Source organism: Manis javanica, chromosome 15 (assembly GCF_040802235.1).
Source record: "Manis javanica isolate MJ-LG chromosome 15, MJ_LKY, whole genome shotgun sequence".
Classification (NCBI taxonomy): domain Eukaryota; kingdom Metazoa; phylum Chordata; class Mammalia; order Pholidota; family Manidae; genus Manis; species Manis javanica.
The window spans coordinates 48,526,826-48,549,675 of NC_133170.1; positions in this window are offsets into that span (position 1 = coordinate 48,526,826).

The window sequence follows — 22,850 nt, forward strand, 5'->3', positions numbered from 1 at the left end:
CTTAAGAGATAAACTCATTGATATTGAGGGACTTGAAAAATCCCATTGATTTATTCACTGTAGGCAGAAGTTAGAGAAAATCTCATTTTCATGAGCTTTCCCTATCACTCAGTTCCCTGGTGGCACAGAAAGTAAACATTTTCTAAGGGCTTTCCTAGACAGTTTGACATTTTGTTGAATTAAGTGGCATATATGGTACCAAATTTATATGCTGCCTCTTTGCACCTAATAAATGATTTTATATTCCAGAGAACCCTGGAAACTTCCTGGGGTGATCTTGCTTCTGAGTCTACCTTGAAAATTTCCCCCATGTTTCCCTGCCTGGGTATAAATGGGGAGGGCATTCTAAATCTCAGCAGGACTGTCCTGTGACACCCTGGGCCTGTCCCCTGAGGCTCCCTGTTTCTGCACTGTCCTAACGCTTTATCTGGAGGATAGCAAGAACACCTGAAATATTTGGAAAAATGTGGAAGGAGGGAAAGTTAGATGAATGGAGCATTATTTTGGGGTGATGGCAGAGCCCGTTTTGACCCTTTAGTGGCCAAACACCCCATACATAAATGTTGAGCCACAAAGCAAACAGGGCATTTGTGGTGTGGCCTCCATCTAGGAACCCCATGCCCTCAACTACTTACAGGAAGGACTCAGTGAAGCAGTCGTGAGCTCAGTTGGCTAGGGCTGTTGCGGTGACATTGCATGAACTAGGTGGCTTACAATAGAAATTTGTCATCTTGTAGTTCTGGAGGCTAGAGGTCTGACATCACAGTGTCAGCAGGGCCATGCTGAAACCTGTGGGGGAGAATCTCTGCCTTTCCCATCCTGTGGCATTCTCCATGTGTCTGTCTTCACATGGCTGTCTTGTAAGACATAAGCTATTACACTGGGGGCCCACCCTCCTTCACAGATCTCTCCTAATTATACCACCTAATTATATCTGCAGTAACCCTATTTCCAAATAAGGATACATTCAGAGAGGAAGACTTCAACATACCCTTTTTTTTTTTTTGGAGGGACGGTGACACGATTTAACCCGTAACAGTGACAAGAGGAGATGTATGTTTGAAGTCTTAATTAAAGAGACTCAAAGATACATTTCTAATTCAATACAGTATGCACACAACTAGAAATTACTGATATCAGAGATAGTGTGTTAAGTGCTGTTTGAGTTCTATGAGGGATTCAGAATTCGGCAGCCCTGCAAACCTCCAGGTACCTCCAAGTGCCTGAATGCAACAGAATCCCATTATTAAAGCTCTTTCAGATAGAGATAAAATTACATACAAATTTTCCTACTTACAATATACAGAACACAGAGAACACAGTAGCGATCAATATTTATTAGTGATCAGTATTAGCTAATATTTACATAGCACAGAAATGTTTGCCTGGCACAATTCTAAGTGCTTTAGATTTATTTAAACCTCACTCGTGAAAAGTAAGAGGCAGATCAGGCCCCGTTCTTATGTAACTTACATCCTCAAAGTTGGTTATTTCAGTCCCTGTGATCCTGAGTCGTTTCCTCTATAAAATGAGATAAAATGAATTCCGTGATGGCTTCTTACACTGACATGCCCAGTACCTGGGTACAGTTGATTCCATTGCTTTCTTGCTGTAGCTTTGAGAAAACGCAGGCACCAGAGGATTTTAGCATTTCAAACATAGCTGGAGTGGACTTCACTCAAGATCTTCCTTTGCCCCTGAGCTGCTGAATTGACATTTACCGGATGAGTCTGCTGACAGAAAAGAGTGTGAAATGGAGTCACTAAAAATATGAATTATGATCACCCAAAAGGAAGCTCTATGCCAGCTGCAATTTTTATCTGCTCGCTGCTATCTGCCAGCCCATTAGGAGATGTTCTGTAAATATTTGTACAATGAATGGGTGATGGTCATTAGGCAATTCAGTCCCAAAGCTCGAACTAGGCTGAGGAAAACAGGTTGCTGCTGGCTTTTGGTAGCCACAAGCAATACATTTTGGCTAAAAAATTAAAATTATATGTCACTCTACTTTGGATACACTGATGTGAGACTTCACTGATACAAAACCACACTAGAAGTTCAAGCAATATGCCTTTCCTCCACCTCCCCAACCAACACTTCCTAATCCAGGTGCCTCGCTTGCTCTGAGTGATTGGTTTTTCTCTGTGCCATTCCTGCTTCACAACTCCTCATGCCAGAGGAGGAAGCCATAAATAGGAAGCACTTTGCAACCCTAGTTGTTTTACTTCCCTCCCAGACCGTGACGTTACATCCTTTTTGGTAACAATATAACCGATTGATTTAAAGGGATAACATAATGAATTATGAGATACTGATGTCTGAAATTATTTAAAAGGGAAAAGGAGCACATTGGAAAATAATTGGAGGAAAAACTCTGATCTTAATAGTGTAAGATGAGGCATTGCTGAAATTCACTTTTTAGTTTAAGGTAATGAAGAATAAAATAAATAGTAGGGCATTTTAGTAAAAAAAAATGCAAAAACAAAAACACCTAACATAGATGCTTAGAAACTGTCAACATGATGTCTCAAATGCTTCTGGAATCTAGTATTTTCATGGCGAGTCATGTCAGGGATACACTATTTGGAGAACACAGTTTTAGCACATGACTGAACAAGCTGTCTCTTCGCTGCCCTGTGAGTGCCCTCCTCTTGACAAATTCCTGCTTCTGTGTTGAGCTTTCCTGCTAGAAAAGGCTGCATAATGATTACATAGTGGTTTTCTGATTTTTCACAAAGCCCCGCATTATCTGAAAAGTTTATGAACTAAAACATGTTTAACTTTAAAATTTAGAAAAATAAGTTAGTTTCAGTAATTAAGACATTTTTAATCATACAAATGGGCAGTTTAACATTTCACCTCAGAAGAATAAGCATGATATTTCTGATAAAGGGAATGTAGGACTCATTCTAGAGAACCAACAGCTTCCTTATGAAGGCAACGTGCTGTGTAGACCCAGTGCTGTTTCTTGGTAAATGAAAGTTAATTCGGAAACTCCATGGACCAGGAGAAAAACAAGTTGTCAGAGTGTGATCTGCAAAATCTCTGGAATATGAAATAAGGAATGATCCTCTTCTGAAGTAAGCATCCATTTCTAGGAAGCACAAGTGAATTGACTCCATAACGATAATGTTTTACAACATCCCAAGATTCCCCTATTATTTTAAGAGGATTATGGATTTGCAGTTGCAAAGAATGGGATAAATACCATTTGGAGCCGAGATACTGCTATAGGCACATTCCTACTGTTTCCTTGAAGTTCAGGAGACGTAAAAATTACTTTTAAGAGCTCAAAAGTAAGGGGTTGCATATTATACTGACCTTTCTTTTTCCTGCCATTTGAATGCTGGCATCCCTTTCTCCTAAGCGAGTAGCAGGGACAACAGAATGATTAGGATACTCCAGGAAAAGAATTCCAAAGTTTAATATCTCCATGGACCAGGCAAGCGATTACATGTGTGAAACACTGGCAGTAATAGGCAGGGTGCGCCAGGGTCATAAGGGAGCAGAGAAAGGATGCCCATTCTAAGGGGTAGCAAGACTGACGCTGGGTGTTGCCTGAATGTGCTGATATTTCTCTCCTCTCTCTCCGTGGCTGTGATCATTCAGGTCTGAAATACCATGTATGTCATCAGCTTGTAATCACTACCTTACTTAGGGGGCTGTCCTGAGGCTGACCCTCAGAGCACGAGTTCTGAAAGAGTGAAAGCTGTTCAAAATAGGTTCCAAGGTCGTAACAGTTAGAAGAGCTGGGTTAAACAGAGTTAACTGGTTTTCTGTACTGCAGAGCTTCTTCGAACTTTACATGTGTTACTTACAAAGTGAACCTCCGAGAGTAAAGTCAGGGTACAAAGCATTTCTCATACTCATCAGATCCTTGGACCCCTTCTCTGTGGATACTTCATCAAAGTGCTTTGAAAGATCATATGGTAATTTACTTTGCTGTAAATAATGTCAGTATGGTTCCTGTAGATGAAAATCCAAGGGGAATTGATGATGAAAACAAATGGCCTGGCTAAAATGAGGACGCCTGAAAGGGACCTTTGCAAGTTAGAAGCCATGATTTCAGTGTATGGAATGGGAGTGAGAAACAATTGTGACTTTCTTTTTTTCTGTCAGCTACCTTGTGAATTAGACTTTCTTTTTATTCATGGAATGTTTGCATTTTTGAATTTTAAACTGAGAGTGAAACTAGAGATGAGAAGAGAAGACAGTTCTACAAAATAACCTATTCCTCATACATGACAAAATTCTTGACAATGATAGTCATTCATTCAATAAGTATTTCTCAGGTATCCATGATGTGCCAGGCAGCAGGCCAGGAACTGAGTAGAATCTGGAGTTAGTGTACTGGGTATAGAGTCTGACTAGAGCACTGGTCTAAGCTAATGCCAGTCTAACCTAAACTCAGGGATCAAATTAAAATGTGTATTTTCAATTTATAATTTATCACAATGGAAAACTGCTAAATCAAAAGGAATAGTGTTTCCTTTCCAGAAGGGTTTTTAGGACATTTTGAAACTGAATAGCTTTGTCCACAACCATGTACCAAGTCCTAATAGGACCTGACTTGGTTGGTAGTCCCACAGGCGGCTGCCAACAGCATTTGCTTCCCCATTGGATGTTGAAACTCAGAATGAAAAGATATGTTCATTTTGAGTCCTGATAATTACTGCTGACAATTAGGAATACCACGGCTATTTCCTGTTAATGCCTGAGAATTCTCCACTTCTCTGTTCCTACTGTTTAGTTTAGTTTTGTTTTGTTTTTCCTCATGTCATTCTAAACCTCTGAATACTTAGAAATATTCATATTTAGATTTCATATTCATATATATAGATATATAGATATATAGATATATATAGCCTGAATCACATGCCTCATCTCTATACAGTTATCTTTGACCCTTCAACTGGAAATAAATGCTTCACCTTGGAACTTTCTTATAGCTGTTCCTATTTTTTCCTTATAGAAGAAATATTAATTCAGTAATTTATTCAGAAATTATTATCAAAGGCCTATTGTGTACAATGTACTACTGACTAGAGATGGCACAGACACCAAGGTAAATATGATGCTGCAAAGCCTGACACTTGAACCTAGTATGTATTTGAATATGTCTCCTCTGCTTCAGTCAAGCTATAGGATCGTTGAGTCCAGGATCCCATCTCAAATGTGTGGAGTGCAATGGCTTATGCCTGTTTGCCAAATGGTTTGTTAACTATGGGCTTGAAGGTCCCCATATTCAGCAATCTTAGTTCCTAATCCTATAGTCTGATACTGCTTCAGCAAAGAGAGTCCATTTTCCTGAAAATTATGCCCATTCCATTTTGAAGCACTGTTGACTCCCTCTCTTTATTGCTCTAATTTCAATTCCATTTATAGGTAACCTCCTCTGTTCTTAACCATCAGGCACAGAGATTGCAAAACACAGTCTAAGATGCAGATGTGGGCTTCTCCCAGGAATTCTGCACATGCCTGCCACTTGACAAGAAAATTACCACTCAGTTAGAGGGTGTCTACTTGCATTTGGTCCTTGAGTTTCCTTAGCTTGTTTCCCAGGCAGATCCACCTTCTCTCTCCTATACCCCATCTTTCTCTGTTAATGAAAATTGTCCTTCAATCTCTGTTTATCCTTGAGCCAACAAACTAGATTCAGTGGCAGCATTATGGTTACAGCCTACAGAAACCTTTTCTGTGCAGTAATTTAGCTGTCAGTGTGGAAGTGGTAAAGCAGCAGAAAGATGGATACTGAGCCTGGGGCCTGCCTGAGCATATACCCTGCAATGTCCCTACTTGGATGTGCACTTATTAAAGTAGATAGGAGAAATGTTTGCCCAGACTTCTCTTGGCCATTATGCATTATATAAGGGAAAATATTTTTACTAGAAGTCTGCTAATTGCTAAGAACCCTCTTATTATCCTTAGTATGGGGAGGGTGGGTGAAGATCATTCAGTGCAAGAATTGTCCTCACATAAAAACAACTGGAAAAGCCAGTAGCTATGAGATTTGTTGCAGAGTTCCCTGATATGTTGTTATATGAACAGACAGTTTGGGATTATTTGGTGGGGAGAGAAAATATGAACTTGGGAGCTTCCTGCAGAAAAGCTGGTATGCAAAAAAAGTTTCAGGTCCATCTACTGACTAGTGACCATGAGCCATCCACAAATTGATAAATTACCTCTTGACACTGGTTTGTAGACCAGGAAGTTGTTCATTTGACAGTGCCATTAGATGTCTGAAAGGAAAACCCACAGTCAGCATCTGTCATCAAAGTAAATTTTTAAAAATTAATTATGATATAGTTTATTGCTTTGTATCTTTGACAAACTTTATCAGAATGAACCAATTATCTATTCAAGGATTTTCAGCCTTCAGTTAAATTAACAAGCCCATAAACTGAACACTCCGTCACTCAGTAGTGTCCATAGAAGCAGTTAATTTTTAAATTTGGGAGCATTTTATGTGCTTTATATGAATAATGGCAATTAGTGGAGTTCTGTGGCTATTTTAGAGATGAATTTGCCACATTCAGCTTTCTCCCCTTGAGCCCTCAAGTGGACACCAAATTTACTTTGTCCAAAAATGTCCCAAGTGTGTTTCCCAAGGAACTCCTCATTGGGGAGATTTTGAGTGAGTAAATGACTCCATGCTCAAGTATTTGAGAAAAGTTTTCTCAATATAGTCCCATTTTGAAAAGTCACCCTGAACATTTGCATATTAAAGATTTTGAGAAGGTCTTGCAATAAAGTAAAATAAACCTTTTGTTTTTTTTAATAAGACAGTTCCCAAGACCTACTTAGCCACTGAGGTCTTTATTCAAATCAAATCAGTTAGCATGTGGAAGAACAAGTGATCCCAATCTACTGTGGGAAACATGGCGTCACCTGTGAACCATAGTGCTTCTCATGAGGCAGAAGTGCTGAGCATGAGATTTCAAAAAAACAAAAGAAAGACTGGTCCTCCCAACCTTTTTTGACCTCTGTGTAGAAAAAGAGCAATTTCTGTCAGATTGATTTTCTGTGTGTCATGTACAGTAAGCCAACTCTAGGCCCAAGAAGAAATATGCTAGTCCTCCCATGTGCTCAAACCCAATATTGATCATTAATGTGCTCCTCAAATAGAATGTTTTTTTCTTAAACTATTCCGTATAAACCAAGTGCATTGGAGCTAGTTTTTTATACTTCTGTGAATCCAGGTATAATGTACACATGGTAAAATGCACAGATCTTTGCATACAAAATTCAGTGAGTTTTGACATGTGTGTACATGTATGTATACAATCTCTCTATCAAGATATATTTCCATTCCTCTAGAAGGTTTTCTCAATTTTCTCAATCTCTCCCCCACCCCATTCTAAATCAATGTGTGTTTTAGTTTCTATTGTCATAGGTTAATTTTGTTGTTCTAAAGATTTATGTAAATCAATGTACCTTTGTTTATCTATCTTAGTATAATTTTTTTAGACTTATCCATGTTGTTGTGGGTTTCAGTGGTTCTTTTTTACTGCTGAGGAATATCTCTCAATTTGACCATATATGTGTGGTTTTATTTCTGGACTCTCTATACTGTTCCCTTGATCTCTGTGTGTTTATATTAGTATCATACTGTTTTAATTATCATAGCTTTGTAATATAATTTGAAATCGTGAAGTGTGATACTTCCGGCTTTGTTCTTCTTAAGATTGCTTTGGCTGTTTGGGGTCTTTTGTGGTTCCATACAAAATTTAGGATTATTCTATTTCTGTAAAAAATGCCACAGGAATTTTGATAGGGATTGCATTGAATCTGTACATTGCTCAAGGTAGTATTTAATAATACTAATTTTAATAATATTAATTTTTTTTCTAAGCCATGAATATGAACTGTCTTTTCATTTATTTGTATCTTGTTCAGTTTCTTTTATCAATATATTATAGTTTTCACCATACAGATATTTCACATCTTTGGAAAAATCTATTCCAAAATTTTATTATTTTTGGTGCAAATGGAAAAGGGATGGTTTCCTTTATTTCTTTGACAGCTCATTGTTAGTGTATAAAAATACAAAGCTGCTTTTTATATATTGATTTTTTATCCTGCCCTTTTATTCAATTCATTCATTCAATAGTTTCTGACCCCAAAGATTCCACAGTTTGTTTTTATTTGTTTGTGGAGTCTTTAGTGTTCTCTATATATAATATCATGTAATCTACAAATAGAGACATTTTTATTTCTTCCTTTCCTAGTTGGATGCCTTTTATTTCTCTTTCTTTCCTAATCTCTCTGGCTAGGACTCCAGTATTATGTTGAATAAGTGTGGTAAAAGTGAGCATCCTTGTCTTGTTCCTGATCTTAGAGGAGATACTTTCAATTTTTCACCATTGATTATATTAGCTGTGGGTTTGTTACATATGGCTTTTGTTATATTGAGGTACATTTCCTCCATACCCACATTGTTGAGCCTTTTTATCATAAATGGATGTTGAGTTTTGTCAAATGTTTTTTCTGTATCAAGATGATCATAAGATTTTTAATCCTTCATTTGGTTAATGTTATGTATCACTTTGATTGATTTGCAAATGTTGAAACATCCTTGCATCCTTGGAATAAATCCTAATTGATCACAATGTATAATCGCTTTAAAGTATTGTTGAATTCAATTTTCTAATACTTGAGGATTTTTACATCTTTGTTCATCAGGATATTCATCTGTAATTTTCTTGTGGTGTCCTTGTGTGGTGTTGGTAATGCTGGCCTTGTGGGTTTGGAAGCATTCCCTCTTCTGTTTTCAGAAAAGTTTGAAGGATTAGTATTAAATCTTACTTAAGTTTTTCATAGAATTAGTGAAACTGGTCCTGGATTTCCCTTTGTTCAGAGTTTTCTTCCTACTAGTTCAATCTTCTTACCAGTAATCAATCTGTTCAGAATTGCTATTTCTTCATGATTCACTCTTGGTAGGTTGTAATAATTTATCCATATCTTCCATGTCATTCAATTTGTTGGCATTTTATTGTTCCTAGAAGTCTCTTACGATCCTCTATTTCTGTGATATCATTTGTAACATCTCTCCTTCACTTCTGATTTTGAGTCCTTTTCTTTTAGCTCGATGAGTCTAGCTAAAGATTTGTCTGTTTTGCATCTTTTCAGTAAACCAGCTCTTGGTTTCATTGACCTTTTCTATTGTCCTTTTAGGCTCTATTTCAATTATTTCCCTGCTAATGTTTGTTATTTTCTTCCTTGTACTAATTTGAGGCTTATTTTGTTCTTCTATTTCTACTTCCTTAAGATGTAAACTTAGGTTGTTTGAGATCTTGTTTCTCAATGTAGGTATTTATTGCTATGAACTTCTCCCCTACCAGAACTGTTTTTGCTATGTCCCATTTAGTTTTGGTATGTTTTATTTCCATTTTTGTATGTCTCAAGATATTTTATTTTTCCTTTGATTTCTTCTTTGAAACTGAATGTTCAGTATCATGTTGTTTAACCTATACATATTTGTGAATTTTCCAATTTTCTTCTTACAATTGATCTGTTTGTTTTTTTTTACCATTGAGGTTGGAAAAGATCTTTGATATGATTTCAATCTTCTCAAATTTATTGACTTGTTTTGTGTCCTAAAATATGATCTATCCTGGAGAATGTTCCCTTCATGCTTGAGAAGAATGTGTATTCTGTTTCTTTTGGATGGAAACTTCTGTAAATGTCTCTTAAGTCTATCTTGTCTAACATGGCACTTAAGTCCAATGTTTCCTTATTGATTTTCCTTCTGAATGATCTATCCATTGTTGAATATTGGGCATGTAAGCCCCCTATTATTATATTACTCTCTATTTCTCTTTTTAGATATGTTAATATTTGCTTTACATATTTAGGTGCTCCTGTGTTGGGTATAGGTATTTACAAATGTTATATCTGCTTGCTGGACTGACCCCTTATCATTATATAATCACCTTCTTGTCTCTTATTACAGTCTTTGTATTAACATCTATTTTGTCTGAGGTAAGTATAGATACCCCAGTTTTGTTTTGGTTTCCATTTGCATAGAATATCTTTTCCCATCCATTTACTTTCAGTCTGGGGTTGTCCTTGAAGCTGAAGTAAGTGATTTATAGGCAGTATATAGTTAGGTATGTGTGTGCATGTTTTTTTTAATCCATTCAGCCACCCTGTCTTTTGATTAGAGAATTTAGCCATTTACATATAAAGTAATTATTGACATGTATGGTCTTACTGCCATTTTAATTATTTTTCTGTTTATAATTGCTTTGTTCCTTTCTTCTTTCCTTGCTCTCTTCCTTTCTAATTTGATGATGTTCTTGAGTGGTATGCTTAAATCCTCTTTTCTTTCTCTTTTATGTATCTACCGTAGGTTTTTGCTTTGTCTTTACCATGAGGCTTACATAAAACCTTTTATATGTATAAGGGTCTATATGAAGTTGATAACAACTTCATATATTTTAAAGCTCTACATTTTCACTCTACCCCCCCATGTTTTATATTTTAATGTCACATTTTATATCTTTTTAACTTGTTATCCATTAAGATATTATTGTATGGTTACTTTTACTAATTTTGTTTTTTAACCTTCATACTAGATTTATAAGTGATTAACCCACCACCAGCACATTAGATTATTCTGTATTCCACTATTTATTTATCTTTACCAGTGAGATGTATATTTTCATATGTTTTCTTGTTACTGGTTAGAACCCTTTTGTTTCAGCTTAAAAAATTCCCTTTAACATTTCTTTTAAGGCCAGTCCATCGATGCTGGACTCTTTCAGCTTTTGCTTGTCTGGAAAAAGCTTTCTCTCTCCTTAAATTTCAAAGGACAACTTTGCTGAGTATTTTCAATTGGTGCTTTCCCTTTTACCACTTTGAATATATTGTGCCACTCCCTCTAGCCAGCACAGTTTCTGCTGAAAAATCTGCTTATAGTCTTGTTAGGGTTCCTCTGTAACATGTTGTTTTTCTCTTCTTTCAAGATCTTCTTCTTGTCTTTAAGTTATGACAATCTAATTATGTATCTTGGTGTGACTCTTTATGGATTTATCTAATTTGGAACTCAGCTTCCTGGATCAGGGTATCTGTTTCCTTCCCCAGGATATTTCCAACCATTATTCCTTCATATAAATTTTCTGCCCCTTTCTCTCTCTCTCTTCTCCTTCTGGGACTCCTGTAATGTGAATAAGAATCCTCTTGATGTTGTCCTGTAAGTCCCCTTAAGCTATTGTCACACTTTTTCATTCTTTTTTTCTTTTTGCTTTTTTGATTGGATGAATTCCACTGCCCTGTCTTTGAGTTGGCTGATGTTTTTTTCTGCTTCATCTAGTCTGCTGTTGTGCCTGTCTTTTGACTAATTCAGTTCAGTATATATTGTTCAATTATTTTATTTCTGTTTGGTACTTTCTTATATTTTCTATCTCTTTGTTGAAACTCTCACTTTGTTCATGCTTTGCTCTGACCTGAATGTCCATCTTTATGACCATTATTTTGAGCTTTTTAGCAGGTAAATCACTTATCTCCTTTTTGTTAAAGTCTTCCTCTAAAGTTTTATCATGCTATTTTTTTGGAACATATTCCTCTGCTTCTTCATTTTCCTTGACTTTTTGTGTTGGTTTCCATGCATTAGATAATACCTCTCCCAGTCTTGAAGTTGTGGTCTCATGTAGGAGATGAACCTTGTCTAACCCTGCCTTACCTCTTGGTTGTCTCTCAAACCTTTGCGATTGTCTGAGTGGCCTTCTTTGCTCTTCTTGGCTCCGAGTAGTTGAGGGTATTCCAAGACCCATCAGTTCCCCGAATGAGAAGATCTCAGACAGCATCTTGATGAAGGTGGATTGGAAGCTGACCTTAGGCAGTAGCCTTCAAAGTATGCAGATACATTTCTTTCTAGGGAAGACTTGGGAGAAGGGCATTTCTTTTGCTCCCTCTGTGCTTAGCCCTCAAGAATTAGTCAATTAAGAACTGTTTCTTTGCTAACATCCCAGTGAATCTATGAAAACAAACCCTGCTGTCTGCCAGAGCCAGTCAAGAGATGTTTCTTCTGGGTTGTAGCCACAAAAGCTGGGTGATGAGACATGTGGATAAACTCCTTTCTCTAAGACAATGACAACCTTGTATGTGGCAGAGAGAAAGCTTGAAGATTGTTACAATGGCATTTCTCATCTCTGGAAAGGATTACAGTTGGACCCTGGATGTGTGTTAAATTAGAAGCCTGCCCCACAAGCTATAGCTTTTGACATCATCAAATAGGCGTCTTTCAGGGGAAGAGTGGCATTTCTATTTGTCTTGTCTACATTTTTCCCCTGGGAGTAGGGGTTCATGGCCAGTTAAGAACTATTTCTCTGTTTGTTATAGCCCTTTGGCAACCACAAACATAAGACCTGCTGGACACCAGAGACAGATGATCTAGGTGGAGGGCAGTGTGCCTTGGGTGGTAGCCATCAAAACTGGGGCACTAGGCATGTACACAAGCTTTTTATTAGAAGATATTGGCAACTTGGAGAGAGGCAGAGAGAGCACAAAGATGGCACCTGCCAGCCTCTGTAGTCTCTGGAGAGTACTGGAGTTGGCCCCTGGATGTGTGTGCCTTTCAGCCAAAGTTTTTAAGATAAACAAATAGGGGTCTTTCACTTAAAGATTAGGTGTGTTTCATGTTGCTACCTCTGGGTGGTTTTAGCAATGGTGAGGTGAGTCTTTGGAGGCCTTTAAGAGCAGTCTCTTAATCCACTGTAGCCTCATATGTATCGTAGATGTGAGCCCCATTGGCTTTCAAAGCTAGATGTTTTAGGAGCCTGTCTCCCAGGAGGAAGTCTTAAGAACTTGTATCACCAGATGCATAGTCCGAACCCTACACTCCTCAGGAAAAAGCTGGAAATTGTGAGTTCCCTCCTTGTTACTGTATGTCACCACACCAGGGCTGGGGTTTATGTCAAGATTGTTTTTCAGGCTCTCCTACAAATCTGATGTGTTTTTTACTCTCTTGTTCTCCTAATGTTTAGCAGTTACTCAATTAATTTCTGGATTTCTTTCAGAGGGAATTATTTTGTATGTAGCTGTAGATTTGGTATGTCTGGGGGAGGAGGTGAGTTCATCAGCCTCCTACATTTCTATCTTGAACTGGAACCTCATGAATTTATTCTTTATTGTTATAAATTATCCTTATCTCTCTCTAATAATGCTATTTGTCTCCAAGTTCACTTATATTTATATAGCCACTCCAGCCTTCTTAAGATAACTGTCTCTGTCATATACTTTTTCAATCTTTTATTCTTTTCTTTAAACCTATGTCTTTATATTTAAAATGTGTCACTGGTAAAGAACATAGAAGTGGCACTTGCTTTTTTTCTAAATCCAGACAGTTTATTTTTAATTATTTAGTCCATTTATATTTAATATGATTTTGATACCACTGGGTTTATGTATAGCATCTTACTGTTTGTATTATATTTCCCTCATTTATTTTGTCTTTATAATTATTTTTCCTTCTTTCCTGCCATTTTTAGATAATGTTGAGGTTATTATTTTTGTTTTTGTTTAGCATCATATTTTGTCTCCTCTGTTTATTAGCTATGCTTATTTAAATTTTCTTGTTTTAAGGATGATATAGTATCTTTATGCAGGTCTCTTTTGATGTATGTTATAATGTATAATGTTAATAATGTATAATGTTATAAAAGTTTACAGTAATATGTTTGTATTGACTCCCTCCTGCCCTTTGGGTTACTGCTCTCATATTATTTACATATTTTATGAACCCTAAAGCATAGTACTATTTTTTCTGTTGGCAATCTTTTTTCCTTTAATAAATTAAGACATAAGAAAAAGTATTATTTATGTTTCCCACACATGTATCTTTGAAGAACTCTGTTTCTTCATGTAGATTTGAATTTCTCTCTGATAGTATTTCACTTCACCTGAAGAACTTTCTATGATTATAACACAAGTCCTCTGGTGCTAAAGTCTTGACACATTTGTTAATCTGAAAATGGTTTTGTATCTCCTTTGTTTTTGAAGAATACTTTTGTTGAATATAGAATTCTAGCTTGTAAAGTGTCCAGTTCATTTTTTTAAACATCAATACTTAAAGGTATTATTTCATTACTTTCTTGCCTGAGCTGTTTCTGATAAATACAGCTGTTATTCTTATCATTGTTCATCTTTATGTAATGTGACTGCTTTTAAGACTTTATCTTTTGTTTTCAGCATTTTAAATATGATGTGCTTAAGGTTTGGTTTTCCTTATAATAATATGGAACATTATTGATTATTTTGTTCAAATATATTTCTTCTGCCCCAATCTGTCTCTTTTCTTTTTGGGGGACCCTAGTTGCATGGGTAACAAACCATTTTGTGTTGTCCCATAGATCATTAGGCTCTGTTATTTTTTTCTTTGAATCTTCTCTGTCATTCATTTTAGACAGTTTCTGTTGATCCTTCTTCAAGTTCACTGGTGTTTTGCCATTTCCATTCTGCTATTGATCTCATCCAATGATTTTTTTTTCCTTTCAGACACTGTTTTTCAATTCTGAAATTTCCATTTGGTTCTTTTATGATTTGCTTTTCTCTACCAGGATTTGCCACTTTTTCACTCATTATGTCCATCTTTTATTAAAACATTGAACATGTTTATACCAACTTTACAAATTCTTGGTTGTTAATTCTAATATCCATGTTATGTCTATGATCCTATATTCTGTTTTATCTCATAGTCATTTTTTCTGGTTTATTTTATTGTCTATTAATTATGGAATATGTGCTAAACATAGTGAATGCTGTGTTGTTGGGACTCTGGGTTAGCATCCTTTAAAGATGGCTGAGTTTTGTTCTAGTAGGCTATTAAGAAGCTGGAGTTTCAGATTAGTTTCAGGCTTTGTTGTAACAAATCTACAGTAGCTTTTAACATAGGCCTAGAGTTTCCATACTTCTAAAGCATAGACTTTATAAAGTTTCACCTGAATGCTCTGGATATTCAACAGAATCTGTCCACTTTGAACAAAATTGAAATTTCTTCCAATGCTGTGTGACCTTTGGAATCTTCATTCATCTTCCCACTGCCAGTAGCTGTTCTCTTTCAGACCTCAGTGAGTTTCACCCTCTGGATAAAAGTAGTATTTGGCTAATGATTCAAAATTAATCTTTCTACATAGGGCAAACTGTTCTCAGGTTATTTTTGTGACCAGAAAATTATTGACATTTGTGGAGGGATTTATGAAATACTATTTAAAAAGGGATGTGTAAGTTGTTCTTTTAGAATTCATCAGAAAATGCAGGGGACATTTTTGCTACCATTTCTCTGGCTTTAATTCCATCACTCTTGCTTTTTTTTCCCCTTTCATATTCCATCTGTTTTGGGGTCTTTAAATATTTTTATCAGATCTTTAGATTTTCTTTCTTTTTTTTATATCTAAGGAAATTATCCTTTTTTAAAAACATCTTTTAAAAGAGCATTTGCCAACTTGCATAGATCCTGCCATACATAAACTTAATATAAATATCATCATGTTTGCCACTACTTCACTGAACACTACAATTCATATTTATATAAGGATTATCACAAACAAAAATCATTTGTGTACTGTCCTTCAAATATAAAATTACAAGGCAGAGCTTGTAATAAGCTACAGATTAATAGGATCCATTATTTTGAAGATTGCATAGGGAATGCATCATTCCAAAAGCAGAATACCAAGAGGTAGTAACTATAAACATGCCACCTGAAGTTCAAACATTCTGGATGATTTTATCAATTAGGATTTATTATTTAGCTAGCAACAATATCATCTATTTGAAGTAAGAAAATAGAGAATATTTCTTTAACAAATGTAACAAAAGCCATAGAGAACAGAATGATTAGGCATCCTACCTAAGGTAGCATCCTACCTAAGGAAACAAGAGGTGGTCATTCTCAGGTTAACTTGTTTTTAGGTTTTGTTCTTTTTTAATAATGGATCTACTTTTATCCATTCTGTCATGGAATGGAAAAAATCTGAATACATTGTTCTTAATGTTAAGAAGTTTGGGAGGATTATTGGTTCAATTTTGTTTTACTAATAGTTCTGCCTTCTCTCCTTCCCTTATTCTTTCCTGTATATTTTCCGTGATCTGACTCTCATCTGCCCCCTTGACAAATATTATTTGCACCCTCACCCATTTATGTAATTTCCTTTCTTCTTTCCTGAACACAAAACTGAAGATAAACACTGCCAGTTTAAAAATCTAATTTCTTAGTCTTGATCACGGCCTACTTCCTCCCAAATGATGAAATTAGAAATGCTTGGCTTGATCATCTTCTTTCTGTCTTCCTTGTTCCCAATCCAGCCCCTGAGTAATTGTCCAGATTTGTTGCAGGTTCATTCTCATGATCTTCATTCTGACTAATCTAATGAAATAATCTAAACTGAGAGTACCTGAAATTCATTTCCATTGTTATTGCTTTAATAAGGGTAGGCTAAGCTGCTATAACAAATATACTAGAATATGTAATGCTTAAATCTGATGGGAAGTTTACTTCTTGTTTATAAAACAACCTACCATGGATATTTAGGTTGGAGGTATCTCCCTCCCATGTAATGATTCCCTGACTCATTCTTCCATCTTGTGGCTTTTGTCCCCTACAGCCTTGGTGAGACCCCATGATCAAGACTAGTTTATCACATCCAGGTCTCTTGGTAAAAGAGAAAAAAGAATCCAAGACAGGTTCATCCACCTCCTAACGGTCTGGCCCCAGAGTGGCCCGCACCACACCCACTCACATTATACTCTGTTTGTGGGAGTGATTAATTCTAATTGGGCCTCAGTCATATGCCCACCACTGGTCTAGTTCCTACCGGAAGAACATGGAATGGACTGTCTGCAGGAAAAAGTCATGTTAGTAAGACAAAGTGATAATGGGCAAGAAAACTTCAGAAGTTCCATACATCTTAAGAGATTTCCCTTCCATATTTGTTATGTTATTTCATGTGATTCTCACAACTTGCTAAGGTATGCAGATGATTGGGGCAAGTAAGCACATCTTCCTTCAGGAGAATTGGTTATCGTATGAAGATTGTGAATTAATTTTTAGTGATTTAGGGAAAATATATCTTTTATGGTTATCCCAAATGTGGGGTTAGGTGTAGTGGTTAAGCTCATGTACTCAAGAAGTCATACTTCCTAGGTTTAAAGCCAGGATCCACCATGTCTTACTTGTTTAACTCTTTAATCGTGCATTCGCAGGCAAATTAGCCTCTGTCAATAAGTTTCTTCTACTGTAAAATAGGCAGGATAATGGTAAATACTTTTAAGCTTTATTCCAAAGAATAAATGAGATAATACACATAAATTGTTTTGAAGAATACCTGGCACCTAGTACATGCTCGATAAATACTACTTATAATTGTAATGGCAGTGGTTATTTGAATTATTATTCATTCTTTCACCTTAAGTACATACATGTTTCACAGGTATGGGCAATTTCTTGCCCTAAAGGAGAAAGCTCCTGACAAATGTTAGATTTCAAAGATAAAAAAACCCTGGAAAACTATAGCATTATTTATTTGATTTCATGCTTTGTGCAATTGCTTTGTGTCCTGATGGTATTTCTATTTGTTTTCACAAAAGTCAATATTTTCCTGTTTCTCCCTTTAATACCTATTTTTACTGGGGGCATGTAAACAGTGTCTCAAACAAGTGAAATTAAATTCTCCCCAGCATAGGATCAAAATCGAAAGTAAGGTTTAAGTCTGAAATCACGGCTCGCGGGTTAAAGGCCAGTGATTTTTCTTGCAAAGAAACCAAAAATAAGTGGGGAGGGAGAAAACGAGACTGTGGTTGATAGAGATTTCCCAGGGGATCTAGGGAAGGGGTCAAATTCATATGGATAAAATCATTATTGGGCTGAACTTTTCGTGATCAAGGAACAGCTCCGTTTGGTTTTCTCTTAGCGTATTCACACTTCTCCTGGCCGCTTTCTCAATCAATCTTTCAGTGACTTGATACACCATGTCTAATTCTTCATAAATCAGCTAAACTTTAGAGCGATATTGACAGGGGCTTTGCTGACTCCATTGTTTCCTGTCAAGAGTTTTATTCGCCTTCAAAACAATTTGCCGTGAACGCCCTTGTTTGCTTGCCACACTGGTCTTTGTTTCGGCTGAACACTTTGATTTATAACTGTCTGTAATTGATGGCGGTGGGGTAGGGGGGCTATAGCTCATGCTCCTCCTCTTTTAATCTAGCTTTGCCTAGAAATCCATGTAGTGGAGCATTCTCAAGGGAACCAGGCTGGGAAATTTTCCATATACCCAATGGGAGACCATTAATCATGGGGTGGAGTGTGTTTGTGAAAGTAGAGAAAACAAAAGCCAGACCACCTCAAGATGGCTTCTCAAAAGAATGGATGTTAAAGCTAATGTATTCATTGTGGGGCATTTATAAAGAAAAGCTGAGCTATTTGGCCAACCAGATACATTTGCTATTTCAAGCAAAATTCGACATTAGTACTTCAAATTATTACTATTGAAAAGCTACACCCAAGTGCCTGACAGGTTGCTCACCCATTGACTGGGGAGCTCTGGAAAGCTCATTTTACATGGCACCGGTCTTGTTTTGCTAATAATGAAAAGAGAAGGAAAATACAGAATTCTTTTTTTTTTTTTTTTGGGCTACTTCATCACAGTATAGTTGTGGTACCCATCATCCTAGCTTTTGCTGAATTTGAGGCCATGTTCTCTCCTCACCCTTCCCCCTTGAGGTCTTACTATTTCAAAAAAGAGTCAGTGAAATGTCCTAAGTTACACATTTCTTTAGGGTGCAAAGATTGATACTAAGTTTCTGAACATTTCTTCTCAAGTGTTAGAAAGAATAGAGTGAGACAATTACTTTTCTTTAATATTCATTGTGAAGATATCAAAACTTATCATTTGGGTTTTCCTCCATAAAAAAATCACCCTGCCAGCTAAAAATATGTCGTGATCTCTCAATAGTCTACTGAGGAAAAAAAGTGATGTGTGTAGTTTTGCCATTGAATCATAATGCCAAAGTCAAATTAATGTATGACTAGACACAGTAACTTTTAGGTGGTTTCTTTACACAAAGCATTTTAGTGATTGAGAATGTTGATCCAGATTCATAGGGGAAGTAACAAGGAAAATCAAAACGAGTTGTAAGTACTGATGGAGGCTGGATTATATCCCACAAAAATATCCCAAATTATGATGAGAGCTATGCTGAAATACTGCTTAATAGCAGTTCACTCTATTTACGAAGTGAACCACTCGTACCATTGAAGTGGCACTTAAAGGGGTCTGAGGCAAGCATGTTGGAGTTCATTTTTTCATGCACCTATTGTTATAGGCATTATTTAAAGTTAATTGTTTTATTTTCATTGTTTTATCTCAGTGCAGTTTAGCAATAGCAAGCTTCTCCTTGGAAAAGAAGCCAAGAACATTTTCAATTCATTTCCTCCTCTTTAAAGGAGTTTGATAAATAGTTCCCATGTGAATGATGCTACAGTCAAAATGGAAATAGTGCTTTTCATAGATTGTATTCCTTGTTAAATCAAAATCCTTTGAAATTAGGAAAAAGATAGTTCCCAGACGTTGGTACATTAGCACTCAGATTCCCCACTTAATGGCCCAAGAATCAATGGGCCTTAGAGAACAATCCCTTAACATTGACCTCATGTGGGATGTAACTTCAATCCAGGTCTACTGATGTGACTTATCAGAAAAATATTCATTAACCAAATGACAGAAAGCAGTAATTAAAATCCATAGTTAATTTGAATGAGAGCACAAAATAACACAGATGTAGGACAACTTTGAAGAATTAAAAATCCATTTCCTTGAAAGGGGCAAGAGACAAACTCAAAGCTGGCTTAACATCAGAAAGAACTTCATTTAAAATAAACTCCCATAGAGAGAGAAGCATGCAGAGTCATATTATTTAGTTCTTTCTTGGGAAAAATCAGTATTTGAGGAAGGACTCTAATAGAGGATACTTTTAAGCTCTCCAAACTTCTGATATTTGTTCTTTGTTCTAATAGCTTTGCATTTCAAAACCAATATTTAATTTTTTTGCATGAACGTACTCATTTTTTAAGAGCTATTTCCCTACTGACGGTCAATGGATAACCTCCCTCCCTTAAAAAAAAATACCTGTCACTTTCCTCCCAATCTTGTGTCATCTTAAGAAGTTAAAGCTCAGAACAAAACAGCATTTCCAACAAACCACCTTCCTATTGTCTGATGCTATTATATAATGCAGATGTTGTCTTTTTGCCTTGAGGAATAGGATTTTTTATTAGACCTTTGGGATATAACCCCTTAATACAGTCAATGAATCTCCTCTTACTTCCTGTATAAACAGTTCAGATTAGGCAAAAATAAAATATTCATAGTACTAAGGAGACAAAAATGCCTCCCCCAAAGAAAGTGTCATGTTTTAACCATAAGCAGAGGAAAATTTCAGAAACAGCCCATATGCACTTAAATGACTAATTGCTGTATAGTGTATCATAACAAATATCTCCTGTTCAAACTCACATTCTATTTTTCATGTAAGGGAAAGCAATGGTTTCCTCTGAAAAATGTTTAAAATCATCCATGATTTCAAAACTACTATATACATATTATTAAAATAAAATATGAAGCCCATTGGCTGTGTTCCAGAAAAGTTGAACTAGGTTAAGGGACATAATGAACAGTCATAGCTTGGTGTGCAATTATTTAATTGGGGAATAGATTTTTCTATCACTGTCCCTGGCAGTAGCAGGAGCCTGAGCAGCCATTTGATCCTGAGGCTTGGATTAAATGTTTCATCAGTACTGCCTATTTAAGGATCTTTATGGAACAACAAGTTGGTCCCCTGGGCAAACCCATGTCAACTGCAATAAAGAGATCTGCACAAGTGAATGAGAGGTGGGGTTTTTTTTTTGTTGTTTTTTTTTGTAACATGTAAAGAGAATGGAAAGTGCACTGGGCTGTCTGGATGCTTTGTGAGGATTGAGGGTGCCCTGTCTCCTGATGGCAAAGGTTGGAAGCTGAACTCACTTTGTTCATGGGATTTTATAATTTCCTTAGGAAAATGAATTCTCAAGATACTGCCCTCTTTCTAAGCACAGGTGAGTCCTTGGGGAACAAGAAAAATACACAGGAACTGACTGGGCTTCCTTTTCTAGGAATAGCTACTTCCAAAGCAAACCTTACCCTGGACAGCTTGGTGCTTTATGCCTTCTGTGAAATCCACCGTCTGTTTCCCAGGGGATAGATGTAAATTTTATAGACTTCACAATGATCTTTTGGATGTAGTTTTGGTTAGGTTTTTTTTCTCACTTACCCTCCAAGTGGTGTTAGACATAAGTACACACAGCCGTGTATGAGTGGAATATTTGTGGAGTGGCACCAAAAGGCATTTGTCACATTTAAACAATTGGATCCACCAAAAAGCAATCTGAAAATTGAAATCTGAACATCTGCATTAAAAAGGCAAAAAGAAAAAAATAGAATCTGTAATTGCTCTTCTCAAAAGCTGTGTAAAAAGGGGTTTAAATTGATTTTTATTTTTCCCTCTGTGATGCCACAATCATACTGGGTTGGTCTGCCTATTCTGCAAGTTATCACAAAACTGATAAAAACGCATCCTGCAGTGTGGCTGAATCGGAAGGTGCTGTGATTTATGTTCAGGCTGCAGGGATGGGCTTGGGCATGCTGTTTCACTCAAACTAAGAAACCGGTTGTAGCACAGTGTTCTTTCATAGACTTCTAGCATTTGGATAATCAGATGGCTATGCTCTGCCTCACTACAGCTTAAGCGGCATCTTTCAGAGATGGGGGAAAAGTGGGAACAAGTGATTTTACAGCCAGTCTCCAGGAATGTGCTGACGGGGCACTTAGGAGAGAAGAGGCGGTCCTGTCAGTTGCATAGAAAAGTTCACAAAATCTTTCCCATCTGTTAAGTGAGGAGAAAAATGTATCCAACTGAAAAAGTTGCAAACTATTGTGATGTTGAAGCTCTTTTGAGAACAGGATGGCAGCGCAAATACTCCAGATGCCTTTACTTCCTAGTTTCATGTGGGACTTTTTGTTTGTTTGGTTGCCCAAGATCTCAAATAAAAGATGAGGCTCTGTTCCCAAATAACGTGTCTCTATTGTGCTTATTTGTAGCCAGGCATTCCTCTAGAATCTGAAGAAGACTGGAGTAAAACTTAGTTGTCTCTTGATTTTATTTTTGCTGCTGTTTCTCATACGACCTTTCCCAGTGTGTGGAGAAGAAGAGATGTCATCCCAGTACTCTCTGGCCCAGTCCACATGCCACTGAAAACAGGCTGTCACCTGGAAATTGTCATCTTTGACTCAAATGACATGCTTGTTCCTTTTTTTTTCCAGTAAAGAATGTAAGACCATTTGCAATTGGACAGAAGTTTTATGAATGTCTTATTTATGATAAAATATGCCTCTGAGAAGTATATGGCCCTGCTACATAACTGGTATTTGTTATTGGGCCATTTTTCTACTGAATGGATTCTCAGACAATAATGTCACCTGAACATCAGTTCTAGAGTAACAGAGGATGTGTGATACAAAGGTCACTTTTCCTTGTGGTCTAATTCAGTTTGTAAAGTTAATTTAGGAGTGAAGGAGAGAGGACTGAACCTACAGCTCAGAACAACTAAGACATTCCTTAATAGAGTTAGAGATGTGGGAGAAAGGGGATTCTGAATTACAATATTCCAGTTGGTATGTTTAACTAAAGGGCATTCAGGCCCTACTTACAACACAAGGGTCGCTTGCAATGGTCCCGACTCTGGATTAGTCTCATGTCATGGTTGCCCTGACACAGGTGGCAAATTACAATCTTTCTCTTACTCATAGTGGACATATTAT